Here is a 17,131-nt window from a genome sequence, read left to right on the forward strand (position 1 = left end):
ACCTGATTTGGAAATAGAGTCATTGTAGATGGGACTAGTTAAAGATGAAGTCCTTCTGGAGCAGGGTGGGTCCTATTCCACCATGACTGGCGTCCTTATGCAAAGGGAAAGCTTGGGCACAGACATCCTCCCACCACCCAGGGAGAACCTCGTGTGAAGATTGGAATTACACTGCCACAGGAAGTACCATAAGCTGGGAAAAGAGACCTGGCACAGATCCTTCCTTAGTGCCTTCAAAGGGGACGGGGGCCTGCTGACACCTACGTCTCAAACTTCCAGCCTCCCAACGGGGAGCAGACACATTTCCGTTGTTTAAGCCACTCCGCTGTGTTAGTTTGTGACGACAACCCTGCCCTGGCAAGGTCAGCTAACAGGGCAGTTCTAGCTTTATCTCGGAGACGAAGAAACAAGTACTGAGAAATAAAGTAGATGGCTTTAAGACACAAAGCCCTCACTGGAATTCAGAAAGCAAGAAAAAAAAAATGTCTGCTGCAAAAAGTTGTGAGAAGTCAAAGCATGAAAGAAATGACAAAATCTCCTTCCCTGGGAGCTTGCTAACTCCTCCGAGATGGCTTAGGATGGTTCTGTCCAAAGAGAAAGGTGCCTAGAGCATGTCCCCAAGGGTGTCTCCTAGTCCTACAAATTTCGGCCAATTCTAGCACACCTTCCCCCCAGACTCCTAATTCCCACTGCAGGAATGAAGTACTTTTCAAAGGCCTAAGTCTACTAAAAAGAATGTAGCTACTGAAAATGAGGCAAGAAAAAAAGATTATGAATAGAAATGGCATTTTAATAAGTAATAAGACTTTAAGGGAGGCTAGTTCAGACTCACTTCTGAACTGTAATATGGAATTCACCTACAAGGTCTTCCAAAAACATCCGTCTAGCAAAAACCTTGCATGAGGGTGTCCGTTTCAAGTGCCGCCATTGAAAATAAAAATGAACCTCTAAAAGCAGTCAGTGTTAGGGTGGGTTTTATGAATTGATCTCTGGTATGTACCAACTATGGCCAAAGTCCAAATTGCAGCAAACATCAGTAATAGCTAGATTAAATTTAGTATTAGCTACAATAATATGGTTAGAGTTAAATATTATGAAATGGCAGTCTACTCACAGAAGAAATATTGAGCCCCTGTAAGCGCTAGACACCAGTCCACGTGCTGAAAATCAGACCCAGGGATGAGTGCTATAGACCCTAGCCTTGTCCTCACAGGGCTCAGCACGGAGCTCACAAGGTGGAGTTCAAAGGTACCCCACACAGTGGTAATACTTCCTGGTCTTTAAAGGTGAAAATTTGACAACTAGCTTAGAAATTTCTATTTGTTCTTCTGAATTTTAAAATTAGTCGACTCCCAGGACTATCCTTGAAACAACTACCAAAGGCTGGGCTCTAGACTCCTCTCAGGTCTAATGTATAGGAGCGTTGCCCTTAGTGTGTGTGCCAACCTTGGAAGCACACCAGTCAATAGCTTGAGAAAACCAAGGTCACAGATTTTCATCCCCAAAAGGACCACAGTAACTTCCACATTTCATACCATTGGTTTACAGAAAGCAATTATGGCCTCCAACACACAGGGAGGAGAGGGGCAAAGCATTGCATGACCAGAGAGGGAAGCAAAGGCCAATACAAATGAAGATCTGTTTATAGCAGGAAACTGGCCTCTGTCCAGGCATCAAGGCACCTAGGGTGGGGGAGGGGCAGAGAGCAGGGGTGCAAAGGGAGGGCAGCATTCCCTCCTACATATGGGATTCCCTCAGTCCTTCAAGGACACTCTTCTGGCCTGACATTGTGGCACTATGACAGACATTTTCCAGTCAGCCTACAAGGCAAACTAGTAGTGTTCCTGTCACATTCGTGTAAATTCTAGAATTTCCCCTTCCTGCTTAGGGAGGACTGAGCAGTTCAGAAACAGCCTCTGAAGCCAGCAGCAGCCCTTCAAGGAGCAAGGGCTCCTTGTTAGCCTCAGGCTACACCCCTGGGACCGATGCCCATCCAACTCCTTTTTCCTCAGTGACACCAGATCACTTTCAGCAAATGACAAGCTGAAAGGTAGAGGCCAGGGTGATTAACCCCAGTTTTCCATTATTCAATTTGCAATTTATCCACTAAAAAGGTAACCAGCAGTTGAAGGACAGGGGCTCACACACTGTGCTAATGGTGTTGGTTTTTCACTGTGGCACAGGTAAGCTCAAAACCGGGGCAATTATACTTGCATGTGTTCATGTGGACACGCTCAGCTCACCGACTTTAAAGATACATGAAGAAGAAAGGACAAAAACCTGAAAAGCCACTCCCTTCAAATCACTTTAAAAAAACAGCCCTTTGAAGAGCTACTCCAGCAGAGTCCCAGGGGAAAAAAAATTTTTTTGAAAAAGTTACCACTTCTTACTATATATCACATTGTCTTTAAAAAAAAAAAAATCAAAGTGTTACAGAAATACAATGGTTTCCTAATACAAAGGGAACATATTTTTCAAAGTTAATCTATTGTGTCCAGATGGCTCTTTAAGCCATGCCAGAAACCAAAGCCCTTACCTCCCTGGGCTGCTGGGAAGCTGGGAAGTTGCCCTGCTCTCCAGAGCTTCCTGCAGACATCCCTAGGGGCAGCTTATGCTCCCAGTGCACGCCCAGTACGATTTTTTTGCCTTTTTATTTCAAGATTGCAAGGGACTTCCAGAGAATTAAAAATGAGCTGTCAAGGCCTTCTGTGGCATTTAACAGGACACTGGTCACTAAGCCGTCCGTGGCCATCCATTCCAGCCAGCGGCTTGGCAATCTATAGCCAGAGGCGGACTGTCCTCTCCCCAAATTACAAATACCCCCAGCGCATATATGGGGGCAGAGGAGACCTGCAAACTGTGCACAGCCTCAGTCAGGAATGTTCTCACTTCTCCCTGTTAAGAGTTTTTCTGCCTCCTCCCTCCTCCCTACACAACTAACTCCAACCCCAGCATATTTTAATCTTAGACTACATTCTAAGGCATTTACAAAAATGCCTTGAACACCTCAGATTTTAAATATTCATGATAACATCTTCCACTGAATAATGATACTCAAGTTTTCTGTCCATTTTCAACTCCTGTTTTTTTTGTTTTTTTTTTTTTAACTTAGAGTCCGGGGGTAGGGGGGGCACCTGGGTGGCTCAGTTGGTTAAGTGGCCAACTCTTGACTTCAGCTCAGGTCATGATCTCAGGGTCCTGGGATCAAGGCCTGCATCGGGCTCTACACTCAGCACGGAGTCTGCTTAAGGATTCTTTCTCCCCCTCCCTCCTCCTCTGCCCCTCCACCGCACACAGGTGTATGCACACACTCTCTCGCTCGTTCTCTAAATAAATCTTTAAAAAAATAAAAGGAGAGTAGGATTTTTTACTCCACTTTTTCAGGTAGTACATCCTCACTATAGTATATTTATTAGATCCAGAACAGTCTTTAAAAAAATTCCCATCACACAATCAACATTGCTTCCTATTTTTACCAAGCAAACTTTAACCTTCTTCATACCTAATTTAGATCATAAATATTACAATAGCTATAAAATGTCCATCCTGTGGATGTAGAATTTACTTATCCATCCCCTTTTGTTAGACAATTAAGTCACTTCCCATTTTTATTATCAATTACACGTTAAAGAACATCTTCATGCCGAAGATTTTTTTAAAAATTTCAGACATTCCTTGAAAATAGATTTCTAGAGTTAGAGTAAGTCCAGGTGAGTAATTAGCCAAATGATCAAAGAATTTTAAAGTTACCAGTAACAGACTGCCAAGAGGGTTCTCATGCATTTCAGGGTTAAATCCTGACATTTTACTTTCCCATATTCAAAACTCATTCTTCCCTAGAATCCCTTCCACCCCCGGACTTGCCCCTCCCTTCAGCCTCCTGCCTCCTTCTGCAAAACTGGCCCCAACCCCTAGGCTTAGTTGTCTCGCACGGAAGAAGGCCAGGCTTTGTTCTTGTTTGCTTTTGTTTCTGCCTATTTTCACTCCTCCTCCAAGTCTGCCACAACAGTCCCCAAAAAGTATCCCATTAGCATTGTTTAAATGGATACATATGTATCTCACCTTTTTAGAATGTAAATCCTTAGTGGTTAGAAACATTTAATAATAAAGATACAGTCTTCTGACCTTTCTAATTTCTTTTTGTAAATTTTTTCTCAAGTTCCTAGTCATACTCAGTCATAGTCAAATTGTTTGCACTAGTTTTCAAGGTCATCCATCGTAGGGCTTTCAATAATTTCTGCCCTCTATTTCTTCATTCACACAGAACAAACAAGTTTCCTTCTTTCTTTTCTCTGCCAGAAGCTTGACAACTTTTAAAAAGCTTGAGTTTTTCAGAATCCCATGAACTATTTAATTCTGTCACGCTGCGATGAGCACAAACATACACTAAATGGCTCAACTGCTCAGAAATGTGAGCTGTAACCAAACGTACGTACACACCGCCAAACACAATATAAAACCACAGCCATAAACCTATGTGGTACCCATCAAAATGGAAGTTGTCACTCTAAACCTGACTGGCTGTTTCTAGGTTTTTCTATTACCTCTTTACTACTTCTTTACTCAGGGCCAGCACGGCCCCATAAGGCATTTCCAGCAAATGCCAAAGATTTAAGAACAATTCATGAGAAGCCAGGGAAAGGGAGAAAAAGATTTTCAATTTCACCATCAAAAGTCACAAAGTTCATAGGCCATCTAGATCTGTGGCTGCAAATTAAGAAGAGATCACCATCATTTAACTTTAGCAACAACTGTGAAGAGTAACGTGGGGAGAACTCTACTTCTAAGATCATCTCTCCCTCTCTCCATCCCACCTGGACCTCAGTCACTCTGCCACCTAAGGCCAATGTTGTGAAAAGGATACACAGCAGTGGCTTCTCAAACTTCCGTGTGCCGCTGAATCACCTGTGATCTATGAAAGGCTGATTCTGCTTTGGGGGGTGGGGGCAGCGGGCCCTGAGATTCTGCATTCTAGCAAGCTCCCAGGGGCTACTTACTGCCACTAGTCTGAGGACCACATTCTGAGCAGCAAATCTAGATTTCAGCATCTAGGAATTTTGTCATCACAGAAGTTTCCAAAATGCAGCTATAAATGATTAGCTCCCTTTGTTTTATTAAAGGCAAGTTTCTTAAGAGAAAAAAAAACAACAAGGTGTCTTTTCTCTAAGAGCATTAACACTGATAGATTCCGAAATACATCAGAAACTGGTAACATGGGTTGCCTTGAGGGAGAAACTGGCCAAGTGGAGGAGGTGAGCGGGAGAGTGTCACCGAATATTCTTTTGCAGCTTTTAAATGCTGAACCACGTGAGTGAATTACCTATTCAGAAAACAAATTGTATTTCAAACTTTTAAAGCATTTCATAGGATATTCTGGAAGCTCAAATGTTAACTCAAATCAATCCCTTCCCAGGAAAGCAAGTGGTAGGCCCAGGAGACCACTTACCTTAAATAACTTAGCATTTTTCTTCAAAGAAGGAATATCCCTTAGATAACCACCTTCTAGGACCACGCCAATACTACATTTTTATTACAGCAGCGTTTTTCAACCCAATTACTCTTTTCCAGCACTGGAAGGGCCCCATAGCACACCTTGATTCATAGTGGATTCAGAAAAGCCATGTGCACCCTAGAAACTCAGGTCCCACTGCTGGAAACAGGGAGCAAATGCAGAGAACTTTCTATCACCTCAACCTCTGGTGTGTAAATTTGAGAATCGGGCCTATTTGCACTCTCATTGTTCCTACGAACATCATTCAAGTTGGTGTTTTAGATTTCTATAGAAGCAACGGCAGCTGAAATCAGAAACCAAAGGCAGGAATGGGCGAAAATGTGCGTGCCAGTGTGTGTGCTTCTGGGTGTGTCCTCACAGGAGTGACCCCACGGCTGACCTTTAGAGGTTACATTAACTGGAATGTCTGTCCTCATCTTAATCCACCCGGACCCCGGCCCCCCACACTCTCAGAGGCGGGGGCTCCGCAGCAAGCACATTCTTCTGTAACTCGGTCATGACTCAGCTCTAGGACTCTCTGAAAGTGCTCGTGGCTTTTGCAACTTCTAAACTGACACTCATCCGTGAACTCTTACATGACTGTCTGGGCTCTATTTTTTACTGCATCCCCATAAAGCAGACCATCCCACATTGTGCTGAGGCTTCCTTCCCCAGATCGCTCACTTCCGCCCTCCTTCTCCTCCCACCCTACTGTCGCCCTGGTCTGGATCTTCCTCCCCCACTTCAGGGTCCCATCTTCTCACTCTCAGGTATAGCCTGTGCTTTGAACGGAGTGGCTCAGCTGCGTGGGAGCAAGGGGAAGGGTCAGAGACAGACAAACCCATGTCCTAGCCCGGCCTCAAGGAGCTAGCACAACAGTCTCGCAGATGTGTCTGAAGAACCAGAGTCCACGATGCCTAATTCCAGTCTCCACGTCTGTTAATTAAGAAGACAGGGCAATGGTAGGAGAGAACCAAAAAACACTGGGGGAAAGGAGGCTCCAGCAGCACAGTGGATCTTCCTAACCCCCTAGAGAGCCCCCCCAAAGCCACAGATACAGCCCAGAACCAGCACTAACTCCCAGCATCACAGGCGGGGGCCCGGCAGAGAGGATGGTGAGAACCAGGCACAGACAAGGACCCAACCAAGATGGCTGCCATTCCAGCAGGAATATCCATGCCAAGCAGGAAATGCAAGAAACTCGGAATTATGGGCCAAAAATATGTTGTGAGGGTTGTGGCGAGAGTGTCATTCAGCTCACACGGGTGCTCTCGTCCAGGGCCTGAGCTTGTGTGGGCTGGGTTCTTACCTGCCAGGCGGTGGGTGTGAGTGCCTCTGCCCATGTCAGCATTGGAACCAGAACTGAGAGCCACCGAGCTGGGCCTGCCGGTTAAAAGCAAGAGGAGCTACAGCTGCACAGGGCTGGGGAAAATAGGAAGAACTGCCAAAGGGCCATTCCCCTTACTCCCAAATCTCACCAGCTCCTCCTGCATCACAGCACCACCAAAGCAATGGTTAACTGGGCAGGCACTGCCTGTAAAGCCTTCACCCGGACCATTCTCCTCCCTGCTTACTATTATGTAGCCACTCTGACGTTCCTTGAACAAATCAGGTAAGTTGCTACCCCAGGACCTTTGTTCCCTCTGCCTAGAAGGCTCTTCCCAAAGGTACCTTTACAGCTCTTTTCTCTCTCCTCCACTCTTCACTCAGATGCCTCAGTTAGCCTTCCCAACCATCCTATTTAAAATTACAAATCCCCTCCTCCAGCACCTCAGCACTCTTTCCGTTTCCTGTCTCTATTTTTTTAAGGGGGAGAAGGGGGAGGGGAGAGAGGGAATGTTAAGCAGGCCCCACCCTTAGCTCAGAGTTAGACACAGGCCTCGATCCCACTACCCTGAGATCATGACCCGAGCCGAGAGTCAGACGCCCAACACACTGAGCCCCCCAGGTGCCCTTCTTTATTTTTCTTCCAAGCACTGATCAAACTGACATCCTGTATGTTTTACCGACATAGTTGTTTATTGTCTCCTTCACCAGAAGCACATGTGCTGAGAGTCTAGGAAGACTAAAAGAACTCTCAAGAGAGAAAAATGGTATTACAAGCAAAAACCACAAATGCCCATTATGCCCTCTTCCCTCTTCGAATACACAGCCATTCCCGATTTTAAGAGGTAGATTGAGAGACGTCCTTCTTCTAGCTCCCCTTCACGTGTTTCTGCTTCCCCTGTCTCCCCTTCCCTCAAACTCCCACAGCACTGTCTACTTATGCAAAACTTTACTCTAAACCAATAGCACCTGCCTCACTGGGCGGACTGGAGGATGAGATGAGTGAGTTCGTGGTTAGAAAAGCTCCAAGACAGAGCTTGGTGCTGTTAATTATCCAGTAAGGCATACTCATCATGATCATTTAGCATATGTATCATGTCACATACACTGATTAAAGTCTTATTTCTACAGCTAGATGATAAGCAAACTGAGGGCAAAGATCTTATTCTGTATTTTGAAATCCCCCAGAGTACTTAACCTGGTTTTTAACAATTATTTGTCAACTGGTTGAAAGGAAGGATTTCCACTTTTAAAGATTTGCTTGAAACCGCTCCGAACCTCTATTTAAACAGTGATTCTAATCCTTTACCTCTTCCAGGACTGACCTGGTGTGTAAATACAGCAAATCCTTGAAAATGGCATTTATAATAGGAACTTTGCTATTGCATGAATAGCAGAGCCAAAATACTATATGAAAGATCAAACAAATAGTGACTCAAAAGAATTTTCCCCAAGGCAACTGTTATAGTCTTATCTTGAATAGAATGTTTACAGTTAATTAAGTATTGCTGTGGTCTCAGCAAAATCCCAGGCAGACCCTGCCAGACTGAGCTTTATGTTCCCATCATCTTATCACTATTTACAAGTCCCTCTCCTCACACCCCTTCACCTATCACTACCGCTAATGCTGTATGTGGGATTAAATGATAAGTAAGTCATACACCTTTTATCCGTGGACAAAAGATAATGGAATTTCAGTGCCAAAGATTCCATTTACCTATCTCACAGCAAATACGCTCTTTCTTGACCCTCCCAGAAATCCATCAGCCTCCATCTATTACTACCCGTTGACTTCTTAGAAATGTACAAAATAGTAGACCAGTGTAGAGATGGGGCATTCACTGGTTTCACGGAACATGCCTGTCTACGCCAAATCCTGACGAGAGTTCGCCAACCGTGAAGCCTGCCAGCACCCATAAGCCTCAAAATTCACCTCAAAATCAGACTGTTCTGTGCAGGGAGTGGGCTGATTGCTAGCTTACACTGGGTTGTCTAAAATGTGGAGGAGGTCAATTATGACGGGTAGAAGCCAACAAAAGTCATTCTTCCTTTCTTCCTTCCCTCCAGCCTTATTTATCAAGTGCTTTATGTGATGACATCATAGTTTCTCCATGGCATAAGCATCATTCTAGGCACTGGGAATACAGAGGAAATAAACCCTACCATGCCCTCAGGAAAGTGATATTCTAGTGAGAGAGAGAGAGAGAGAGAGAGATCAACAATAAGTAAAATGTATACAGTTGGTCCCTGAACTACAACAGGTTTGATTTTCTTGGGTCCACTTACATGTGGATTTGTTTCAATACAGTATGGTACTATAAATGTATTTTCTCTTCCTTATGATTTTCTTGACCTTTTGTCTAGCTTACTTTATTGTAAGAATACAGTATGTAATACATGTAACATACAAAATATGTGTGAATCGACTGTTTATGCTATCAGTAAAGCTTCTGGTCAACAGTAGGCTGTTAGTAGTTAAGTTTGGGGGGCAGTCAGAAGTTATACATGGATTTTCAGCACAGGGCTTGGGGCTCCTAAGCCCCATATTGTTCAAGAGTCAACTGTACTGTGTTAAATACCGATAAGTGCTAAGGAAGAGAGAACAAAAAAATAGGGAAGCAGATATAAAATGTTATAGGGCCAGAAGGAGGGGTGAAATTACAGAGGGGTAGCCAAGAACATCCTCAGTGAGAAGCTTGTATTTTGAGTCTGAAGGGTGTGAGGGAGCCAGCCTTGCAGATAGTTAGGGAAGAGCATTCAAGGCAGCATTAAATACAAAGGTCCTGTGGCAGATCACGGCTGACATGTTGGGGGAACAGCAAGGAAGTCAGTGTAGCTGGAGCCGAACATTCACAGGGACAGATGCAAGAAATAAAATCCCAGAGGAGCAGGGACTGAGATGTATGCTTCCAAAACATATACCTCTTTATCAGTCACAGAGAAAAGTCACCCATTTACCAAACTTTCATATACTCAAAATGCTGCAGTGATTATTTTTCAAAAAAATACACATCTCTATATTTTCAAGAGAACAACAACAACAACAACAAAAAGCCAACATATTTGCCTGGGGAAAAATCCCAAGTTTCCATTAAGAAAAATGAAAACTCTCTCTGGTTTTGAGTGTAAGCTTCTATAGAACTGGGACCGAGCATCACAACAGAGAACACAGCTTAATACCAGGGGCAACTGGATGAGCAACAGTGCTATAAAAATATGTCACGCTGGTGTATAAGAATAACATGCAGAATTACAGGAGACAGGAGCATTGAAATTTACCACAGGGACTTTTTTTTTTTTTAATGTTGCAATGCCCCAAACGTCTTTGGCAAATTCGAATGCCAAGCTGGCTAATGCAATATCCAGACCACACATCCTTCCTGCCCAACCAGCTTCTCAACGTGAGTAAGTTGCTATCAACCAAGATCTGCGACACAGCAGGGCTTGGGGTGGTACCTTAAGCTCGGCTATCTTCCAATTCCATTCAGTCCTAATCAACCAGTTTCATGCATCATGTAAACAGCTTTCCAATGAACAAACACTCATAAATTCTAAACAGTTCAGTGCAGTGACTCTACTGTTCTTAAGAACACACAGCCTGGGTCACCAAGGCCACAAGCATGGACTACAGGGCATACTCTGAAGTCCGTGTAATAGAAAACAGCTATTATTAATGACTAGTCACAACCCTTCCCCATCAGGTTCTGCCAGGCCACACCTACCTACCTACCCACAAAATGGACAAACTCCTGTTGGTGGGTCATTCCAAGACTATCCTTAGTTGGAAATTACCAGAAAGAGAGCTGATAGAAGTCAGTGGAGCTAAAGTGATCTACATAATAAAGAACTTCCTGGAAAGAAGTGACTGGAACTTCAGAAAGGTATGGACCAGAGGAGCAACAATGAGTGTTGAGGAGAGGTGATCTGGAACCGCAACAGTTAGGAGAGAAGGAAGAGAATTTTTAGGGATATTACTTAGCATTTTTAGAAATACACATTAAATCCCTATTAATGTTCTCTGAAAAAGGCAAAGTTTGAAATGTGGAAATACTTGTTTGTGACTTTAGTTTCTGAACTGGCTTCATCGGAATGGTAAAGTGCATCTAGTACTCTTAGAACAAGTAGACTTGGAGAAAGAGTTTAGTCCATGGACAGAAAAAATGCAGTGAATTCTTCACTTGACAGAATACCTTCTGCACTATCAAGGGCAATGGTGTATTCCAAAACAAAGCATGGCAAAGATGTTACAGGGAAAATCACAACCAGATGTCCTCTGCCCTGCTGCAAACGCTGAAGCCCATTATTCCACAGATGTTAAAAATCACACGCCAATTTTCTCCCAAACTACCTAAAAAAGCAGGAATATGGACAAAAAGATTCATTCTGTCTTGCATTTTTCCACTCTCCGTGAAGAGCCCAAGTAACCAAAACCTGCTTCCTTGCAGTGGTATTCCCCAAACATCTAGAAGTTTCTACCCAGGTGACCTAAGGGGGGGGGAGGATTTTCTCCTGGGATCATGAATCTAGCCAGTCCCTCCTTTTCTCCTCCAGAAGACAACCTATCAGGCAAGTTGAGAGGAGGGTAGTCACACATCCTTCAAAAGCAAAGATTTTTCTACCCCCCAAGAAATTTCTGATTAAAGAGGATTCATAAATAATATAAAATATGCCCCATTGGTGAGTAGTCAATTTTTCAAGTGCACAAAGAAGTTAATAAATTCTCCATTCCGACCATAAAATAACTATTTGAGACACTAATGATTATACCAGAATTCTATTTAATTTCTATAAAATTTTAAAAAGTAAGTGGAGAAACAGAACCTGTAAGTAGCATGAGAACTAAAGACAGTGATTATCTGAGAAGATCCTCTAAAACCAAAGAAGCAAAGACTACGAAATGCACTTTATAACTCTATGTAAAACCCAAACACTTGCTTATGTAGGATGCTTTCTGTCCTCTGTTTTATGTTTTTTCCTATTTTCTTGATTTTCCAGAAGGATAATATACAATGTCTACAATTGGGGGGAAAAAAAACATGAAGTTTTAAAAACTGATGCACAGAAAGACAGAAAAGGTACCTTTAAAATGTTATCAATAAGTGTACTTGAGGAATAAATTGCTCTTTACGTTATACTTTTCTGTATTTTCTGAAGCTTCTAGAATGAGAATGTAGTCATAATGAAAAGGAAATGTTTTTAAAAATTGTATTTATTTATTTGAGAGAGAGAGAGAGTGTGCACGAGAGAGCACAGTGGTAGAGATGGAGAAGCAGGCTGCCCACTGAGCAGGGAGCCCGACATGGGACTCCATCCCAGGACCCTGGGATCATGACCTGAGCCAAAGGCAGATGCTTAACCATCTGAGCCACCCAGGTGCTGCAAAAAGCAAATTTTAAAAAGACATGAAAATTATTAAAATGTCAAAAAACTGAAATTATTTTTAAGGGTCAGAATGTATAAACAGAAAATATGATCAGGAAAAAGCATTCACCACTGAGTAAGCTACCTTTCAGAGTTCAACAATTTATATGTTCTATTCCAGCGCTTCTTACGAGAAGCATGTCTTCTGTTCAAGTTCTTATACCACCTCGAGAGTGTGTTAAAACACAGGTGATGTGGCCTGAGAAGGTGCACTTCTAGCAAGTCCTCAGGTGATACTGATGCTGCCGATCTGCAGACCTCACTTTGAGCAGCCATGTTTGAAGCAACAGGAAGTGAGTAGATTCTAGCCTGTGTTCTCCCAGGCAGCATGCCCAGCTCATTCTAGACAGGGCAGAAGAGCAAATGAACTTCAGAATTCCACCTCCTTTCAAAGTTCTAAAGCAAAGGCACAGAGTCCTCTCTCTCATCAACCCTTGGTGATTAAACACTTGTTATGTTCTTTAAAAGTGGGGGGTGTCAATGAAATTAAGATAATCATGATTGCAGGACCTAATGAGTTTGCAAGAGCATCCAATGGAACCAGCCTTTGGCAGACAGTCTCTGAATACCCTAAAATTCACAAACACCAAATCTCTTGGTGGTAGTTTACAAGCACATCATTTCCTACAGTGATTTTGTTAGATGCTTAGGAATAGGAGGCAGTCAACAAATTCAGAACCTATCACTCATAAGGACTGTACAAAACAAGGCAAACATGGACTCCATGAGCTTACCTAGCACTTCCAGGGGACTCTGAGAACACTGGGGCACAGGGAAAGGGGTGAGCTTGTAAGGAGTCAGAACAGTGCCTGCCCTTTTACTCCCAACCTCATACTTGCAGCCTTCTCAGGGTCCATCAGGAGCTCACAGCAAAAAACACACTCACAAACTCCACACTGCCTCAATAAGAGACTGCAAAGCCTAAGAAATGAAATGACTCAGGCCCACACCCAATATCCTCCACCTCGACAACCCATCAAAGCGGTTGAGGGTGACCGTGCGGATTCCTTTTACCCTAAAGAAGAAGGTGCCTGGCTGAGAGGCCTCTAAGTTCTATGCAGTGAGAACCTCAGCAAGAAAACTAACTTAATTAACCATTCAGAAGAGCTCCGAGAATTCCCAGCAACCTCGACGTCCCCAAACACCACATTGCCATTTATCCCCCCAATGCTGTCATTTCCTGCCCGCAGTGAACTAATTACACACAGTGGGAATTCTGGAGCTGCTGGTTCTAATGTTTATCTGCTGTTAACTTGTTGTGTGACCTCAAAGATATTTCTCTAGTGCCTCTATTTCCTCTGCTATAAAAACAAGATAAGGGAATGACGTGCTTGACAAAGTGCCCTCACAGAATACTACAGTCATCTCTACCCTAGAGATGCTCACAGGGATGGTAATTAACATGTCTCTTTTACTAAGGCCTTCAGTAAACATGCTGACATGCTGTGGAAAGTTGTGAAAAGCATGGGATCTCAAATGCTATCTCCTCTTTTGCTAAAACAGGTTTCAGTGGCAGATGCTACCTATAAAAAGAGTATCGAATGTGCTTCTTTGTAAATCAGTTTCACTCACTGAGATGTATTTTTCCAGAACCATAGCTCTAACAACAGACCGTGCCTTCACAAATAGAAGAGATACTAGGAAAATCACCTTAATTGATATTTTCATAACCTTAACATCCAGCATGAAGACTTAGGTAAGTAAAATTGGGCTGTACTTCCTTACCAATGACATAATTTGCTACCGCTGAAAACCGTGTTTTAGAACTGTTTTAGAAGACTAACTAGTAACATAGTCTGGGCATGTGAGGAAAGCTGGTTACAAAATATTCTGTAGGTAAAACAATCAGTAAAATCTGATTATGTAAATCTATGCGGGCATAAAAAAATATTCAATAAATGGTAGCTATTATATTTTACATCTATTAGGGCCCCAGCCCTTTTCTTACATATTTGAGTAAGCTATATATTCAAGTTATAACACATATTAATCATATATGTGTCACAAATTTAATGCAAATTTTCCCAGTCTGTTGTCTCTTCATTTATATAGAAGTTTTAAGTTTTCATATATTCAAGTCTATTTGTTTTTTCTTCACTGGTTGCTACTCTTGCAGTAAAGCTATGAAAATTGTCATTCCTATGCAGGCCTAATAAATATTTTCTGCTAGTTTTTCTATAATTTGATTTGCATTATTCAACTCTCTGTGGAGTTTATTTGAAAGATATGGTATGTTTGATGGGGTCTAAAGTGATATCATGGGGCACCTGGGTGGCTCAGTTGGTTAAGCGACTGCCTTCGGCTCAGGTCATGATCCTGGAGTCCCGGGATCGAGTCCCACATTGGGCTCCCTGCTCGGCAGGGAGTCTGCTTCTCCCTCTGACCCTCTTCCCTCTCGTGCTTTCTATCTCTCATTCTCTCTCTCAAATAAATAAAACCTTTAAAAAAAAAGTGATATGTGCAAAGCATTTATTAAATAATCTATTAAATAATTCTTCCTCATTGACTTATTTTGAAAATGTTGGCACACTGGCATTAGATGTAGTTAGAAGTTATTCCAGCTCACTTTTTAAATAAAAAGTTCAAAAACCTCAAAGTAAAAACCCAAATATACATAGTAGTTTCATAAGAAATCTCAGTAAGAGATTATAAACAAATCAAATGATCAAGCCATTTCGCCTTCATTTCAGACATCAGTCAGCTAAGCAATAATTCCTATTTATAATCAGTTCTTCCCATTCAGTAGAAGGCTTTGAGAATGTATTTGTAGGACATATAAGTACCTGGTGGCTGAGTCACCAATTACTGTTTGAATTCTCTGCTTATTATTGGGGACGGGCCTCTTCCTGGGTGGCAGGCAATATTATTCCAACTCTGATACACCTGAATATAAGGCCCCTTGGCCTGAAAACACTAAAAGAAGTTGAAGAATTCATTGCTTAATTTAGCCAAGATTTATAACTGTCATTTTCACTCTATTGATTTTTCCTCCAGATATATTAGAAACCTACCATTCACAATGTGTACTATATAAATTTAGACTTGTTTTTTCCATTTCTAATGTCTGCATCTTGCCATTCCCATTAAGATATAAGCTCCTGGAAACAAAGTCTGTGTTTGTTGGAGAAGGAAGGAAGGGTTGACACATTTGCTGAGCCATGCCCACAACTGACACCTAGGAAAGCCTGCCAACAGATCAACAACATTTTAATAGTTCAGCCATAAGTGATGCTTAAGGGAAAAAATTATATATATATATATGTATGTATATATATATGTATATATATGTATATATATATCACTAAATGTTTTCATCTGAATTCATCTCTCCTACTAAGTAACATGGACAAATTTTTGCCATCAACTCATACCCTGAAGCACAAGACATGATGATCTTTCTTTTCATTTGCATAGCTACGACTCGTCATTTTATCCAGCCCTATTTTTTTGACTCAACAAAATAGAATTGCACCATTAGGATTTCAGCATGTCTGTTCTTGCAGTGACTATTTTGAATTGTGCCTTTAGAAACAACCACTTTAAGCAAAAAATTGTAACTTCTAAAGTGTACACTTGGCTTGGTTTTAGAACCTGAGCTTTTCTGGGTTCATTTGCCTGTTGCTTTCCCACATAGGGAAGGAATGTCCAAGAGAGGTTCCTCTGGAATAAGGCAGTTGATGAGAGTCCTCAGCCTCGTAATCTTTGTGATCCTCTCCACCAATAAGTGGACAAGTTCTCTAGACATCATCATCATCATCATCATCATCAATGCTAAAATTTACTGAGGGGTGCCTGGGTGGCTCAGTTGGTTAAGCCACTGCCTTCGGCTCAGGTCATGATCCTGGAGTCCCGGGATCGAGTCCCACATCGGGCTCCCTGCTCAGCGGGGAGTCTGCTTCTCCCTCTGACCCTCCTCCCTCTCATGCTCTCTGTCTCTCATTCTCTCTCTCTCTCTCAAATAAATAAAATCTTTAAAAAATAAATAAATAAAATAAGATTTACTGAGCATTTTATATATATCAATCATACTGCTAAATGTTTTACTTGTTATTTCCATTACCAGAAAATTCTAGAATATATTTCCAACCCCTATCTTTAAAAATTGCCCCATTTAATATTATACTTAAGTGTAATTTTAGAGATCGTGCTTAATTTTTTAATCTAAGAAATGACTGGCATATTAAAATGTTTGTTATTTAATTTCATAATATACTTATGTTCTCATACATAAAACAGAGAAGTCTCCCTGTCCCTGCTTCTCTCTTTTCTGTTGGAGAAGAATGGATGCGTTTGTCATGCAGCAAAAGGAGGCCCAGGAGGAGCGGGAGATTATTTTACATGTTGGCAAAGCAACCGTATTTGACTCTTCCCATCACTGTCCCCGTCCTGCTCCTAAGGAGCCTGGGAGAACAAGGTATATTTACATGCCCATAAACACTAACCAACCTGCCTCTCCCTTGCCTCTCCCCCAGCATTTGCCTACGGCTGTCCACTGAAGAGTCAGCCACGCCTCACAGGAGGTTCCCAGGGAATAAAAAGCAAATGCCAGGGAGCCCAGGAAAAGATATAATTCTTTCCACTGTATCAAGAGAGATATCTAAAAACACATATAAACAAACGCACAGCTTACTGTTGGGTTTAAACAGTAAGTCTTATCATAGCTGTTCACATCTGCCACAAACCATGTTCGAGAATAGCACTGCAGCCTGGGAAGTCCGAGAGAGGCTGCAGAGCATTCCTCTGCTCCTCTCCACACTTTCTCATGGGTATTATGGGAGAATATTATCATCCCCATTTCATCCCACAGCGTCTACAGTCAAACCCACACCAGTACATTTTCCCCTAAAATGTGCGGTCTCCTCCAAAGACCCAGGAGAAAGAACGCATTCGCGA

At 42.3% G+C, this 17,131-nt stretch overlaps 1 protein-coding gene across 16 annotated transcripts in view; it reads right to left on the reverse strand.

The window, feature by feature from the left end:
• LYPD6B (LY6/PLAUR domain containing 6B) overlaps window positions 1–17,131 on the reverse strand; it is a 223,433-nt gene that overhangs the window by 185,854 nt on the left and 20,448 nt on the right. For 4 of the 16 annotated variants that reach the window (XM_073905163.1, XM_073905104.1, XM_073905170.1 and 1 more), the window contains exon 2: window positions 6,801–6,874. The exons of the other annotated variants lie outside the window; for them this stretch is intronic. The gene's annotated coding sequence lies outside the window, so the exon portion shown is untranslated. The remainder of the gene's footprint in view (window positions 1–6,800; window positions 6,875–17,131) is intronic. 16 annotated transcript variants of the gene reach the window in all.

Source organism: Callorhinus ursinus, unplaced genomic scaffold (assembly GCF_003265705.2).
Source record: "Callorhinus ursinus isolate GAN/ISIS: 27379988/994484 unplaced genomic scaffold, GSC_fseal_2.0 scaffold2, whole genome shotgun sequence".
Taxonomy (NCBI): domain Eukaryota; kingdom Metazoa; phylum Chordata; class Mammalia; order Carnivora; family Otariidae; genus Callorhinus; species Callorhinus ursinus.